The 14,285-nt window shown below is 44.6% G+C and overlaps 1 protein-coding gene across 2 annotated transcripts in view; it reads left to right on the top strand.

Moving 5' to 3' along the window:
- The window catches only part of POLR1E (RNA polymerase I subunit E), a 970,793-nt gene that overhangs the window by 253,725 nt on the left and 702,783 nt on the right, over positions 1-14,285 (top strand). The window lies entirely within an intron of this gene.

Here is a 14,285-nt window from a genome sequence, read left to right as displayed (position 1 = left end):
GTTGCCCTCAGTCGGCCTGAATATCAAATTTTTGGGTCCTGCGTCAGTTGCTGTCTCCTCTTCCATGATGTCAGGTCGTCAAGGGTATAAAACAGGCAGCTGACGCCATTTTCTTTAGTCTTTCTTGCCGCGCGGTGCCCGAAAGAGAAGCAGTTCGCAAGTGCCGGTTGGCCGACTCATGAAATTTTCGAATTCGAGTTTAAGAACGAAAGTCTTCAATTAAAGCTAAGTACCCCATTGGGGAAACTTTTTTCTTGCTCCAAACCAATGTCTGTAAAAGTTAATAATTGCATTACTTGTGGGAAGCAAATACCACATAATGAATTTCATTTATACTGTATTCCTTGCCTAGGCCCAGATCATACCGTGCCTTGCTGTCGGTTTTGTGCTAGATTTAGCCAGCGCACTATTAAGCATCGGTATGTCTTTGCTTCAAAATATTTTGGAAACAGATTTAACTACCCTGAAATGTCGTCGGATAGCAATCAGACTACTGGAGTTGACAAAAAACGCAAAGAAAAGGACAGAGACAGACCGTTGAGGTCCAAAACCGATGAAGCTTCTCCTAAGACAGTCGCTGGTTCGCTGGTACTCAGTGAGGCGCTTTCGCAGCCTCTGATACCCGCTACTTTCGAGTCGCAGGCCTCTACCGAGACCCATTTGGAGTCCTGCACGCCACAATATTCTCAAAGTATTGTACCCGCGGATGGGTCCAGAGCCGCTGAGCAGGCACCGGCTTCTGAGGGTGTCTTCAGGCCCCAACATTTCTATATAAAACCAACACCAGCTTCAAAAACAAAGACAAAAGCAACTTCTAAGGCTAAAAAATGATGCATGAGCCACATGCTCAGGCCTCTATGCCCAAAAAGCAGATGATCAAAATGGCTGAAGACCTAATTACCTTGATCAGGGGTTCCCAACCCCCCCTGATAAGAGGCCTAGGCAAGACACTGATTATGAATCTTCAGATCAGGTTTCTATTTCTTCTGATTCCTCTTCTGATCAGGAATTTTCTATACCACCCTATGAGGATTCAGATGCAGAGGAATTAATCCCATCTGCATCTCCACCTGAAGATTATTCCTTTGGAGAAACCTTGCATACTTTGAGTGAACATTTCCATTGGGAGAGTCCAGATTTCTCAGAATCAAAAAAAGAGGCTTAGGGATTTCCTTCTTCTCCCCCAGCATACGTCTTTAGCCATACCTCTGGTATTAGACATTGTTGATGATGTGTTTTCGGAATCAAGCATGACTCCAGATTCCTTACCTCCGGCTCCTAGCAAGCCAGACAGATATTACAGGGTTCCTGACTCACACAAATTTTTGTTCAAAAACCCTGCTGCTGACCCTGAAAGTATCTCACAGGGTCCCAAAGGTGTAAAGGCCTCAACAGCTAAGAATCCTGCCCCCTCTGATAGAGATTCCAGGGTGCTGGATAGATGGGGAAAGAAGGTTTATACATCTGCAACCTTGGCAATTAGGGCCTTAAACTGCCAGTTTCATATGCTTAAATATCAACAGCATGTTATGGGATTATTGAAACAGAAAATGATGTTGATTTCTGAATGTGTGGAAAATAAAGAATTACAGGAATTATTGCATGTAGCAGAACAAGTTGGAAAGCATACTTTGCAATGTGGTTTTGATTCCTTGGAGGCCTTCTGCAGGGCCGCAGTTACTGGATCTGTGATTAGAAGGCATGCCTGGCTAAAGGAGCAAAATTTGCCTGATCATGTTAAAGCTAAATTGTTGGATGCACCTTTACAGCATGATACTCTGTTTGGTAATAAGGCAGAAGAGGTTTTAAAGAAAATGGAAGACAAAGCTAAGTCTATGCAAACTGTAAAAGACTTTTTACAATTGCAGCCACGAAGATTTAGTAGACACTGGCCTACAAAAAATTGGTCCTTTCCTGTGTCCGACAGAACTTCACGGGGCAAATCCAGGCGCTCAAAGGGCTCTAGATATCAATCACAGGATTCTTACAAGTCAAAGCAGTGGGGTGCCTCTACCTCCAAATCTGGAGGAAATAAAGCACATCCCTACAGTAAACAGTCTCAGTGACTTCCCTCTACCATCACCAAGCACTTATCTTTTGGCAGCCCCCTTAGGGGGGAAAACTAGTACTTCATGCTCAAAATTGGCAGTTAATAACCCAGGACAAGTGGGTATAAAACATAGTATCCCAGGGATGCAGATTTCATTTCCACACTCTGCCAATTCCGAACGGTTGGCCAGATCTGCCACAAAATCAATGGGCAGAGGCACAGAAACAATGGATATGGGGGCTATTGAGCCAGTGCCAGAACAGGAAAAAGGACAAGGGTTTTACTCAAGACTGTTCTTGGTACCCAGAAAAGACGATGCCTGGCACCCAATACTGGATTTATCAATTTTGAACACATTCTTGGACATACCAAAATTCAAAATGCTAACCTTGCAGCAGCTTTTGCCCATGCTGGTCAAGAACACTTGGCTAGTGACACTAGACTTAAAAGAGGCATACCTGCATATCCCAATAAGGGAATCATGCAGAAAATACCTCCACTTCAAGGCTGGTTTTATGCATTACCAATTCTCTGCACTGCCCTTTGGCTTATCTACTGCGCCCAGGGTCTTTACAAAGTGCCTGCACCAGTAATTGCATTTTGCAGACAAAGAAGTATACAAATCTATCTTTACTTGGACGACTGCCTCATTCAAGCAAAAAACAAGGACATTCTTCTTTAACATCTGGCGTTTGTGAAAAGGCTTCTAACAGGCCTAGTATACACAATAAACGAAAAGAAATCACAACTGGTACCCTCTCAAAAGATAACATTCCTGGGTGCAAACTTGACTACAGCTGCCCAGATGGCTTACCTTACGCCAGACAAACAAAGGCAACTGACTATTTACTTCAAATAGATGGCAACAAAAACCCAGTTATCTGCAAGACAAATTTTGCAGGCTTTGGGGTTCATGGCATCCTGCATTCTACTGATTCCATATGCAAGACTGCATATAAGGAAATTACAGTGGTACCTAAAAAGTTTATGGAGTCAACATTGTCACAGTCTGGAAACAATGATTCCTCTCTTTCACTGCCTACAACAGGAGTTTCTTTGGTGGGCAGAGACTTGTCACCAGAACATGGGACGATCTTTCACTCTACCCCCTGCCAACCAAAGCCTAACTACAGACGTATCAGACTATGCTTGGGGGGGGGCCACCTGGCGGGGAGATGCGTTCAGGGCATATGGAGCCCAAAACAAATGCACCTGCATATCAACCAGAAAGAGTTGTTAGCTGTTCAGAATGCCCTGACAGCCTTCAAGGACTTACTTCATCCAGGACAACTACTGATAAAGACGGACAACACCACTGTTATGTGGTACATAAACAAGCAGGGGGGCACACACTCCTACCCCTTTTGCAGACTAGCCATGGCATTGTGGGACACCGCCTTGACTTACCAAGTATATCTTCAAGCTCAATTCCTGCCAGAAAAAATACTCTGGCAGATGACCTAAGCAAAAACCTTATGGACCCTCGCGAGTGGAAACTGGATCCACAAGTCTTCAGCATGATAACAAAGAAATGGGGGAGCCCGGACATAGATCTATTTGCCTCTTCCCCAGAATTATCAACTGGACAAATTCTGCACAAGGACTTATCACCGACAAGCATGGGAAGTGGATGTAGTGGATGCCCTATCCTTCAGTTGGGAAAACCTATCAGTCTATGCCTTTCCTCCTCTGCTTCTTCTTCCCAGGGTCCTACTAAAGGTCAGACAAGAAAAAACAAAAAATTATTCTAATTGCCCCGGACTGGCCTCGCCAACACTGGTACCCAATCCTGAGGAATATGTCTCAACTCCCTCCTTGGTACTTGCCTCAAGTACCTTATCCATTGTCTCAAATCCTGCACAATCAGCTCCAAACTCTGAACCTGACAGCATGGCTGATCATGTAGTTATTCAAACAACACGTCTCAGTAAATCTGTGATGGATGTCATTTTGGAAGCCAGAAGGCCTAGTACTAGAAAATCTTATGCTGATAAATGGAAGAGATTCTGTGCTTGGAACAAAGCACAAGGAACTGACACAGCAAGACCAAATATTCCTCAGATTTTACAATACTTGACTGAGATGCTTGACAAGGGCCTATCTGTTTCATCAGTAAAAATCCATACCTCTGCCATCTCTGCTCATTACAACACAGAGCAACCGATCTTTTCTCACCCTTTGCTAAAACAGTATCTTAGAGGGGCCAAAAATTTAAGGCCTCCCAGATCACCAATTCCTGCATGTGACCTCAATTTTGTGTTGGAAAAGCTCACCCTGCCTCCATTTGAACCAGCTGTTACTGCAGATATAAAGTTTTTATCCTGGAAAACAGCTTTACTTCTGGCAATCACTTCAGCAAGAAGGGTTTCAGAGCTACAGTCCCTCATGGCTGTGGAGCCTTTTATTATATTTTACCCAGACAGGGTGTCCCTCAGGACCAATCCTTCCTTTATGCCTAAGGTGGTATCCAGTGTGGCTCTTAACCAAACTATTCACCTGCCAACTTTTTATCCAAATCCACAGAACAAGGGGAAGTGGATTCTGCATTCCTTGGAAGTGCACAGACAACTAAGATTCTACTTAAACAGGACCAGATCTCTAAGAAAGTCTGAGCAGCTACTGGTGGCATTTGCTGCAGGATCAGAGGGAAAGGCTATTTCAAAGTGGATAAGCCACTGCATTCGTTTCTGCTATTTGCATCATGGTAAACCGGTGCTCAAGGGCATTAGATCACATTCCACCAGGGCTGCATCTACATCAGCAGCTTTTCTCAGAGAGGTACCAACCAAAGACATTCTAGAAGCTGCTGCTTGGAGTTCTGTTCATACTTTTACAAAGCATTATCATTTGCCTCTCTTCTCTAAGTCCAGGGCAGGCTTTGCCACTGCAGTTCTGCAGGGCCTTATAGCTGCTCCTAATGCTATTTAGTTCCAGCCTCCCGTCCATAGCTTTGGGATTCTACCCAAATGTAATCACTGCAACAGTGAAACACGAAGAACATAGTACAGTTGTGTACACTTACCATAAAAGTAGATGTTCGAGTGTATTCACTGTTGCAGTCTGGGTTACCCACCCGCCATCCCACTTTATTCTACAGCTTTTCTTTCCTTCACTATATTCTATACCCTTTGTGGTGTATTTCCTTTTAGATGAAGGTAAAGTTTATGTTGTGACATTTAAATGTATTTAGAGTTTTTATATATATATATATATATATATATATATCTATACATTTTTTTTTTTTTTTTTTTTTTTGCTCCCCATTTGGGGAGCACCTGACATCTGGGGCAAGAAAAACTAAAGAAAATGGCGTCAGCTGCCTGTTATATACCCCTGACGACCTTACGTCATGGAAGAGGAGACATCAACCGACGCAGGACCCAGGACTTTGATATTTAGGCCGAGTGAGGGCAACCTGCCAGCAGATTACCCAAATGTAATGATTGCAGCAGTGAATACACTCTAACATCTACATTTATGGTAAGTGTACACAACTGTACTTTGTGGTGAGAAGGTTTAGGTCCCTAGAGCGTGTTGCTCGGAGGGATTGGGATTTCTTAAGGTGTAGCGTGTCCAACAGCTCTAGGTTTAACATAGCTTTATATGTTAGGCAGAGATCTCCTCGGAGTAGGTGATATGCTACAGAGTAAATCTGGAGTTTTTTGAGATGGTCAGTGTAGGGCATCTGTTTGAGGTTAGTAATCCTCTTTGTGAGGTACTTCTGTGGCCTTTCCAGCTGCTGCAGATGTCTTGTGAGGTACATTCCAAAAGGGGCATTGTACTTTATAATGGGTCTAATGAGTGCCGAGTAGAGAGGAATAGTGTTCTCTTTTTTTCCTGGATGAGAACCCTTTTGTGATGAGGTGTACCACATAGAAGGATTTCCTGACTACTGTGGCAATGTGATTATCAAAGGAGAGACTACTGTCCACCTGGGTCCCAAGGTCTCTTATCACACATTCGGCATTAAGTAGACTGCCGTTTATATGGTAGTTCATGGGTACAGAGTTGTGAAGACTGGTAGAGAAGGGTGAAGGCTGCCAGCTTAGCCAGATAGGATTTTGCAGATAATTCTGTCATTTGTAAATGTGAATGTTGAATTACAAGTTTGTTTTTTGTAAAATGAAAGAATATGCTGTGAAATGTTGAACTTAAAACAATGTGGCAACATTGCCATCTGCTGTAAATAAAGCTAAGTCAAGCATTTCTTGTTGGTCCTTTGAAATTAATATTATTTCATGACTGCCTTTGATGTTTACAATTCGGCTCCAGCTGGGCTAGATGAAGGCTTCCTGCCTATTGTTTTAAGGCTAAGTTTAATGACCAGAATTTACATGTGGAATGTCCTTTATTGCTTAAGTGTAAAAGAATGTAAATGCAGTTTCTGTCAGCCTGGGAACACCAGGAAAGTGTGAAATGATGTAATGTTTTACCAGAACTGCAGTTTCAATTTAAACAGAGAAAACCAGAAGACATTAAGCATTTTGTCTTGACTATCCAACTCAGCACTCTGCCTGTTGTCTTAAGTAAGTTATCTTAGAAATGTGTTTTCTTGTAGAAATAGCTAGGACTATAAAGATTAGCCTAAGTGTTTTTTCTGTGATATCAGAACTGTACTACTGATGTATTTGTGTGATCTCTGAACTCTTGACTAGCACTTTCTGTGTAGTAGAAAGTATTGTCTGGTGGTTTTAATTATTCATTATTAAATATTGTAAAACCTTTTAACTGTAGCTAGTTTGTGTAGAGATAATTTAAGCTTTTAAGAGTACTTGAAAAACTGTACAAAGCCACTCTAGTAAGCTTTGACTGTTTAGTCACATCTACCAAGTGGATAATAATATTGCACAGTAATAATTGGACACCCTTTTAATGGCCTTTGGGTAGCTGATAATATTAGCTGGGTGGTGGCAGCTGGTACTACCGTATAGTCTGGGTAAAAGGGGCACAGCTGGAGAACCTGTGCCAGCTTTCCCCAGACGTGTCTGTGTGGTTGTATAACCTTTTATCTCAAAGTGTGTGTGTGTCAGCTACTTGGGCAGGAACATGAAGCATTGGTTGGACAGAGAGGGTGCTAGAGATTTTAGCTTGCCCAGCTGGCTGAGATCTGGACCCTATAGCTGTACCAGTGGGGAGTCTTATTGGGGACCTGGAGAGCAAGGGAGCGACCAGCCCTGGACTGACTGTGATCTCTGTGTGCCCTTAAGGGAAATTGCACTTTACTGCGTGTATTTGTTATCCTTTCCTCATATATGAGATGCCCTCTCTGGTGTTAGTGGTGAGGATTGAGGCTCCTTGATTGCTGGGCCAGGGCACGGGCATCAGAAGAGGTTTTAACAAAGGGGATGACAATGCATTTTTTGGCATTGAGCTTGAGGCCATGCCTCTGACACCAGGCATCTGTCTCAGTGAAGCCCTTCTGTAGGAATGTCCACATCATTTGGGGACTTGACTGTGGCTCCTAGTCTGCAGTCATCTACAAACTTTGTTAGCCAGAGGCCTACTGTGCTAGCCTGTACTTCAGAGAAGTAGATACCAAACAGGAGAGGTCCCAGGACTGAACCCTGTGGTACTCTAATTGTCACTGGTTTGAAGTCAGATTTGGTGTCTGCAACTTTTACAGTGTGGGTTCTGTCAGTGAGCCATTTGGCAATCCATCTTGTGATGTAGGTATTTTTACCTAGATGTTCATTGTGCATACAGCTGCAGTCATAACAGATGGGTTCTCCTGCCGTCAGGCGGGTCCTCGGTCGGCCGAATTCCAAAGTCTAGGTCCGGCGTCGGTTGTCGTCGCGTCAGAGCGACAGGGGTATAAAGGAACCAGCCAACGCCATTTTCTTCAGTCTTTCTTGCCGCGCGGTGCCCGAAGCAGAAGCAGTCCGCAAGTGCTGGTCGGCCAGCTCCTGAGATTACGAAAATTTGGAAACCGAAGTCTTCTTAAAAGCTAAAGTACCCCGTTGGGGAAACTTTTCTTGCCTCAGACCGATGTCAGGCAAAGTTAATAATTGTATTTCTTGTGGGAAGCAAATACTGCATAAGGATTTCCATTCCCTCTGTATACCTTATTTAGGCCCAGACCACGACATCTCGGTCTGTCGCTTTTGTGCTACGTTCAACAAACGCACTATTAAGCGTCGGGCGGAGTTCGCCCAGCATTATTTTGGAAAAGCATTTAACTAAACTATGTTGTCGGATACTCCGACTCCGGTTTTGTCTAAAAAACGCAAAGACAAGGACCGACACACGAGGTCCGCGGCCTCTACCGACACCACGCCAAAGCCGACTACACGTGGTCCGGTTCTCAGCGAGGCGCCTACGCAGCCCCTGACTACCGACGACACTTCTTTGACGGTGTCTCCTGTGCCCGAGGTCGCAGGCTGCTCGGCCCACACCCCGACTACAGATACCGAAGCCACTCTTGGCGTTGAAACTCAGAATGTGGACAGGTCCACCTCCACTCAAGGTGTCTTCAGACCTTCCTCTTCTTTCTCCATCAAAGCTTTCACAAAGTCTAAAGCAACCATGCATTCTAAGAGACCAGCTACACAGGGCCCATCTCTAGGCCCCATGCCTAAGAAACAGATGCTTAAAGTGGCTGAGGATTTAATTACTCTTATCAGAGGTTCTCAGCCCCCACCGGACAAAAGGCCCAGAGTGGAGGAAGATTCCCCCTCCTCTGATCAGGGCTCCATTATTTCAGAGCTTTCTGATGATCAGGAACATTCTTACTCCCCTTTTGAAGACTCTGATGCGGAGGAGTCCATCCCTTCTGCCCCCCCCCCCCCAGAGGATTACTCATTTGGGGAAACTTTGCATACCTTAAGGGAACACTTCCACTGGGAAGGCCAAGATTATTCAGATTCCAAGAAAAGGCTCAGGGAATTTCTCTTGCTACCTCAGCACAGGCCTCTGGCTATACCTCCTGTCTTGGACATCCTAGATGATGTTTACTCTGAGGCTTGCCTTAACCTGGACTCTCTACCTCCGGCCCCAGGTAAGCCTGACAGGTACTACAGGGTTCCTGACTCACACCAATTTCTATACAAAAGCCATGCTGCTGACCCAGAAACCATCTCACAGGGCCCCAAGGGAGTTAAGGCCTCCATTGCTAAAAATCCACTACCTTCCGAGAGAGACTCCAGATCCTTAGAAAGGTGGGGAAAAAAGGTATATACCTCGGCTACCTTATCCATGAGGGCCTTAAACTGTCAGTTTCATATGCTAAAATACCAACAGTTTGTTATCACAATTGAAAAGTAAAATGTCACAACCTGAACAACCAGACTTGAAGGAGTTGCAGGATTTGATGCATAGTGCAGAACAAGTGGGTAAGCATACCTTACAATGTGGTTTTGATGCTCTAGAGGCCTCATGTAGAGCTGCTGTTACAGGATCAGTCATACGTAGGCATACCTGGCTCAAGGAACAAGCCTTGCCTGATCATGTCAAAGCTAAATTACTAGACGCCTCTTCAAAAGGATGTACTATTTGGTGCTAATGCTGAGGAGGTGTTAAGGAAAATGGAGGAAAAGGCTAAATCAATGCAAACTGTGAAAGAATTTCTACAGGTACAACCCCACGCTTTAGTAGAAATTGGCCTTCCAAAACTGGTCCTTTCCTGCCACGGACAGACCCCAAAGAGGCAGATACAGGCGCCGAGGGGCAGAGGACAATCCCAAGGATCGTTTAGAGGCAGACAATGGCAAGTTCCTACACAAAGAGGTGGTGAGGATAACTCGCAATCTTTCAGAAAGCAAACCCAATGACTTTCCCCTTTGCATGCCAACCAAGTCTCAAATGGCAGCCCCTTAGGAGGAAAGCTGGCATTATTTTCAAAAATTGGCATATTGTCACAAAGGACAAATGGATCCTGGACATTATAAACAGAGGCTACAAATTCCATTTTCACACCCTTCCAAAAATGAGAGGCATGCCAAACCTGCCACACAATCAAATGGCAGAGGCACAAAGGCAAATTACAGATCTCATAAACATGAAAGCTATTCAAGAGGTACCTACGCACGAACAAGGTCAAGGTTTTTATTCCAGGCTATTTCTGGTGCCAAGGAAGGGAAAAGATTGGAGACCTATTTTGGACCTATCCATCCTAAACACATTTCTACTCGTACCAAAATTCAAGATGCTCACTCTACAGCAACTTCTTCCCATGCTGGACAAGGAGTCTTGGCTGGTAACATTGGACCTCAAGGAGGCATACCTGCATGTTCCAATCAGACAAAATTGCAGAAGGTACCTCAGATTTCTTGCAGGTTCAACCCATTATCAATTCTCTGCATTGCCCTTTGGCTTATCTACAGCCAGAGTATTCACGAAATGCCTGCCATCAGTAATTGCCTACTGCAGACTTCAAGGGATACAAATATACCCCTATTTGGACGACTGCCTGATCCAAGCGGACAGCAAGCACATTCTTCTGAAACATCTGGCTTATGTAATGATGTTGTTGAACTCAATGGGATACACAGTCAACAAAAAGAAATCAAGGCTAATACCCTCTCGGAAGATAATTTTCCTGGGTGCCAATTTGGACACAAACACCCAGATGGCCTACCTCACGCCAGAGAAGCAGGGGCAACTAATTCAATACTTCAGAACACTAGCAAATTGCACCAGGCTGACTGCAAGGAAAATCCTGCAGGCTCTGGGATTCATGGCATCTTGCATCTTACTAATCCCATGTGCAAAGCTGCATATGAGGAAACTACAATGGTACCTGAAAAACATATGGTCTCAACACAGCCACAGTTTGGAAACAATAATACCACTAATTCCATGTCTGCAAAAGGAATTTCTGTGGTGGGCTCAAGCATGTCAAACAATCACAGGTCTTCCATTCAGCAAGCCTCAAGCAAATCAAGTCATCACAACAGACGCCTCGGACTACGCCTGGGGGGCGCACATGATAGATCGGTGCATTCAGGGCAAATGGTCCCAAAAAGAAAAGCACCTTCACATCAATCAAAAAGAAATGCTAGCAGTAATAAATGCTATTATAGCTTTCAAGGACCTTCTACAACCAGGTCAACTATTGATAAGAACGGACAACACCACAGTTATGTGGTACATAAACAAACAGGGAGGAACACATTCTTACCCCCTATGCAGACTGGCCATGTCACTTTGGAACATGGCCATGGACTTACAAATGGAACTACAAGCACAGTACTTGCCAGGCAAGGAAAACACGCTGGCAGACAACCTAAGCAGGGATATGACAGATTCACACGAATGGAAATTGCATCCAAAAGTTTTTACAGAAATAATCCAAGAATGGGGAAGGCCAGACATAGATCTCTTTGCCTCCCACAAAAATCATCAATTGACAAAATTCTGCTCAAGGATCTTCCATCCAAAGGCCTGGGGAGTGGATGCTCTCTCTTTCAGTTGGACATCAATGACAGTTTATGCCTTCCCATTTCTTCCTCTGCTGCCCAAAGTTCTATTGAAAACCAGAGCAGACAGACCAAAGATGATTCTCATTGCTCCAGACTGGCCAAGGCAACACTGGTACCCACTCCTGAGGAGCCTGACGCATTCCCCACCATGGACCCTGCCTCTAATGCCTCTTCTTCTGACTCAGCACAGCTTCAAAACTCTTCACAGCCAGCTAAAAACACTCAATCTAGCCGCATGGAAGATTCCTTAGCATCACAACAGGCCCTACTCTCCAAGGAGGTGCAGGATGTCATTTTGGAGGCCAGAAGGCCATCAGCTAGAAAAGCTTACTCCGCAAAATGGAAACGTTTTTGTGTCTGGAATGAGAAAAAGGGCCAGGATCCTGGAAAACTGAATTTACCTCAAATACTACAATATTTGGCTGAACTGCTAAGCAGTGGACTTTCTTTCTCCTCCATCAAAATCCATGCCTCAGCCATTTCTGCAGAATACAACACTGATCCACCTTTATTCTCTCACCCTCTCTTAAGACAGTTCCTCAGAGGGGCTAAGAATCTAAGACCTCCAAGGAAACAACCAATACCTGCTTGGGATCTTAATTTCATTCTGGAAAAACTGACCTTGCCTCCCTTTGAGCCAGCTGCCTCATCAGATTTGCAATATTTGTCCTGGAAAACAGCTTTCCTTCTGGCTATCACCTCAGCTCACAGAGGTTCAGAACTGCAGGCTCTCATGGCTGTCCAGCCTTTTATCATCTTCCATCAGGACAGAGTTTCCTTACGAACCAACCCGTCCTTTATGCCTAAAGTGGTATCCAGGGTAGCTTTAAATCAGGCCATACATTTACCTACTTTTTATCCTAATCCTCAAAACAAAGGGGAGAGATTACTGCATTCCTTGGACTTCCACAGACAACTGCGTTATTATTTGGACAGAACAAAGCCTTTCAGAAAATCAGAACAGCTCTTTGTGGCCTATGCGGTGGGAGCTCAAGGAAAGCCAATTTCCAAACAGACAATCTCAAAATGGATAGCCCACTGCATACGCTTTTGCTATTCCTTTCATGGCAAAACTGTACCTACAGGCATTAGAACTCATTCCACCAGGGCCACAGCCACCTCTGCAGCCTTCCTCAGAGGAGTTCCTACCAAGGATATTTTGGAAGCAGTCACTTGGAGTTCTGTGCATACCTTCTCCAAGCACTACAACCTACCATTATACTCCAAATCTAGAGCAGGCTTTGCCACTGCAGTCTTGCAGGGCATTTTGGCTCCTCCTAGTTCCACCTAGTGCCTACCACCCCTTTCTTAGCTTTGGGATTCTACCCATCTGTTATGACTGCAGCTGTATGCACGATGAACATAGTACAGTTTTGTACCTACAATAAATGTAGATGTTCGACTGCTAATACAGCTGCAGTCCAGGTTTCCCTCCCTCCTTCCCCTCTTGGGACAGGCCTATAGGCTAACACATCCTCATACAACCTGATTGGGGTATTCATTTATGATGTATTTGCTTGCAACTACTGTTATTTTGATTATTTTGCACTGCATTATTACACAAATTTATGTATTGCCTTCCTTCTGGGGGCACCTGACATCTGGGGCAAGAAAAACTGAAGAAAATGGCGTCGGCTGGTTCCTTTATACCCCTGTCGCTCTGACGTCAGGGTAGAAGTGACGACAACCGACACCGGACCTAGACTTTGGAATTCGGCCGACCGAGGACCCGCCTGACGGCAGGAGAACCCATCTGTTATGACTGCAGCTGTATTAGCACTCGAACATCTACATTTATGGTAGGTACAAAACTGTACTTTTAGTGAGATTAGCTATAATTCCAGAATGGGGGATGGTGGTGAAAGCCTTGGTGAGGTCAAGATAGGCTGTGTGAACCACCTTACCCTTGTCTATGGCTTTGGTGACTGCCTCAAAGAAGTCGTTCAGGTTCAGAAGGCATGATCTGCCTTTCACAAACCCGAACTGGGTGGGGTCCAGAGTTTGGAGGTTGCCAATGTCTTTGTTTATGAGTTCCATGATGATACGTTCCATGGCCTTGCAGACCAGGCTTGTCAAGCTAATAGGGCGATAGTTCCCAGGATCAGTGGTGGCTCCCCGTTTGTGTAGTGGATGACTGTTGCTGTGCGCCATTCAGTAGGCACAAAACCTGACATGAGACTATGATTGAACATGGTGTTTAGGTGGGGAGCCAGTTTGTTCTGAAGTTTGTGTAAAACGCAGCCTGGGATGTTCCATGGATGCTGTGTTTTTGGTTTTAGAGAGTGCAGCTTTTGTTTGCATAGATGTGATTACAGGGACTCTGCATTCTTCCTCTATAGATATGGGCTCTTTAGGTGGTGAGAGGGCGGTAAAGTTAGCACTGAACCTATCTGCCAGGATGTTGGCAGTATCAGTTGGTTCTGTAATTTTTGTGCTGTTGTGCTATAACTCAGAGCAGATCTGGGTGTTGCCATTGAGATTCTTGACATAGCTATAGAATGCTTTGTGGTTGCCCTTAGAATCAGTGGCGATTTTGTTTTCATAGCTAGCTTTGGAGGATCTTATAAGGGATCTCAGCTTCTTACTGAGGCTGACCAGAGAGAGCTCCTGCACTCATGGGATTTTACTCTCTTTTGCAACAGTTTCTCCCTTCTGTTGTAGAGTTTGTTTATGGCAGGAGACCACCAGATTGGCTTCCTTTTTTGGTGAATAGCGTCTTGGTTCTGTTTGGGATAGCACGATCCATGCACTCTTGTAAGTGCTTATAGAGTGCATTTGTGTAGGATTCAGCAGTCGTAACTGTATTGTCCATATGTATA

The sequence above is a fragment of the Protopterus annectens genome, chromosome 17.part0 (genome assembly GCF_019279795.1).
Source record: "Protopterus annectens isolate FY-2018-M chromosome 17.part0, PAN1.0, whole genome shotgun sequence".
NCBI classification, from domain to species: domain Eukaryota; kingdom Metazoa; phylum Chordata; order Ceratodontiformes; family Protopteridae; genus Protopterus; species Protopterus annectens.
The sequence above is the reverse complement of the archived record's forward strand: the minus strand, read 5'-3'. Positions and strand labels throughout refer to the sequence as shown.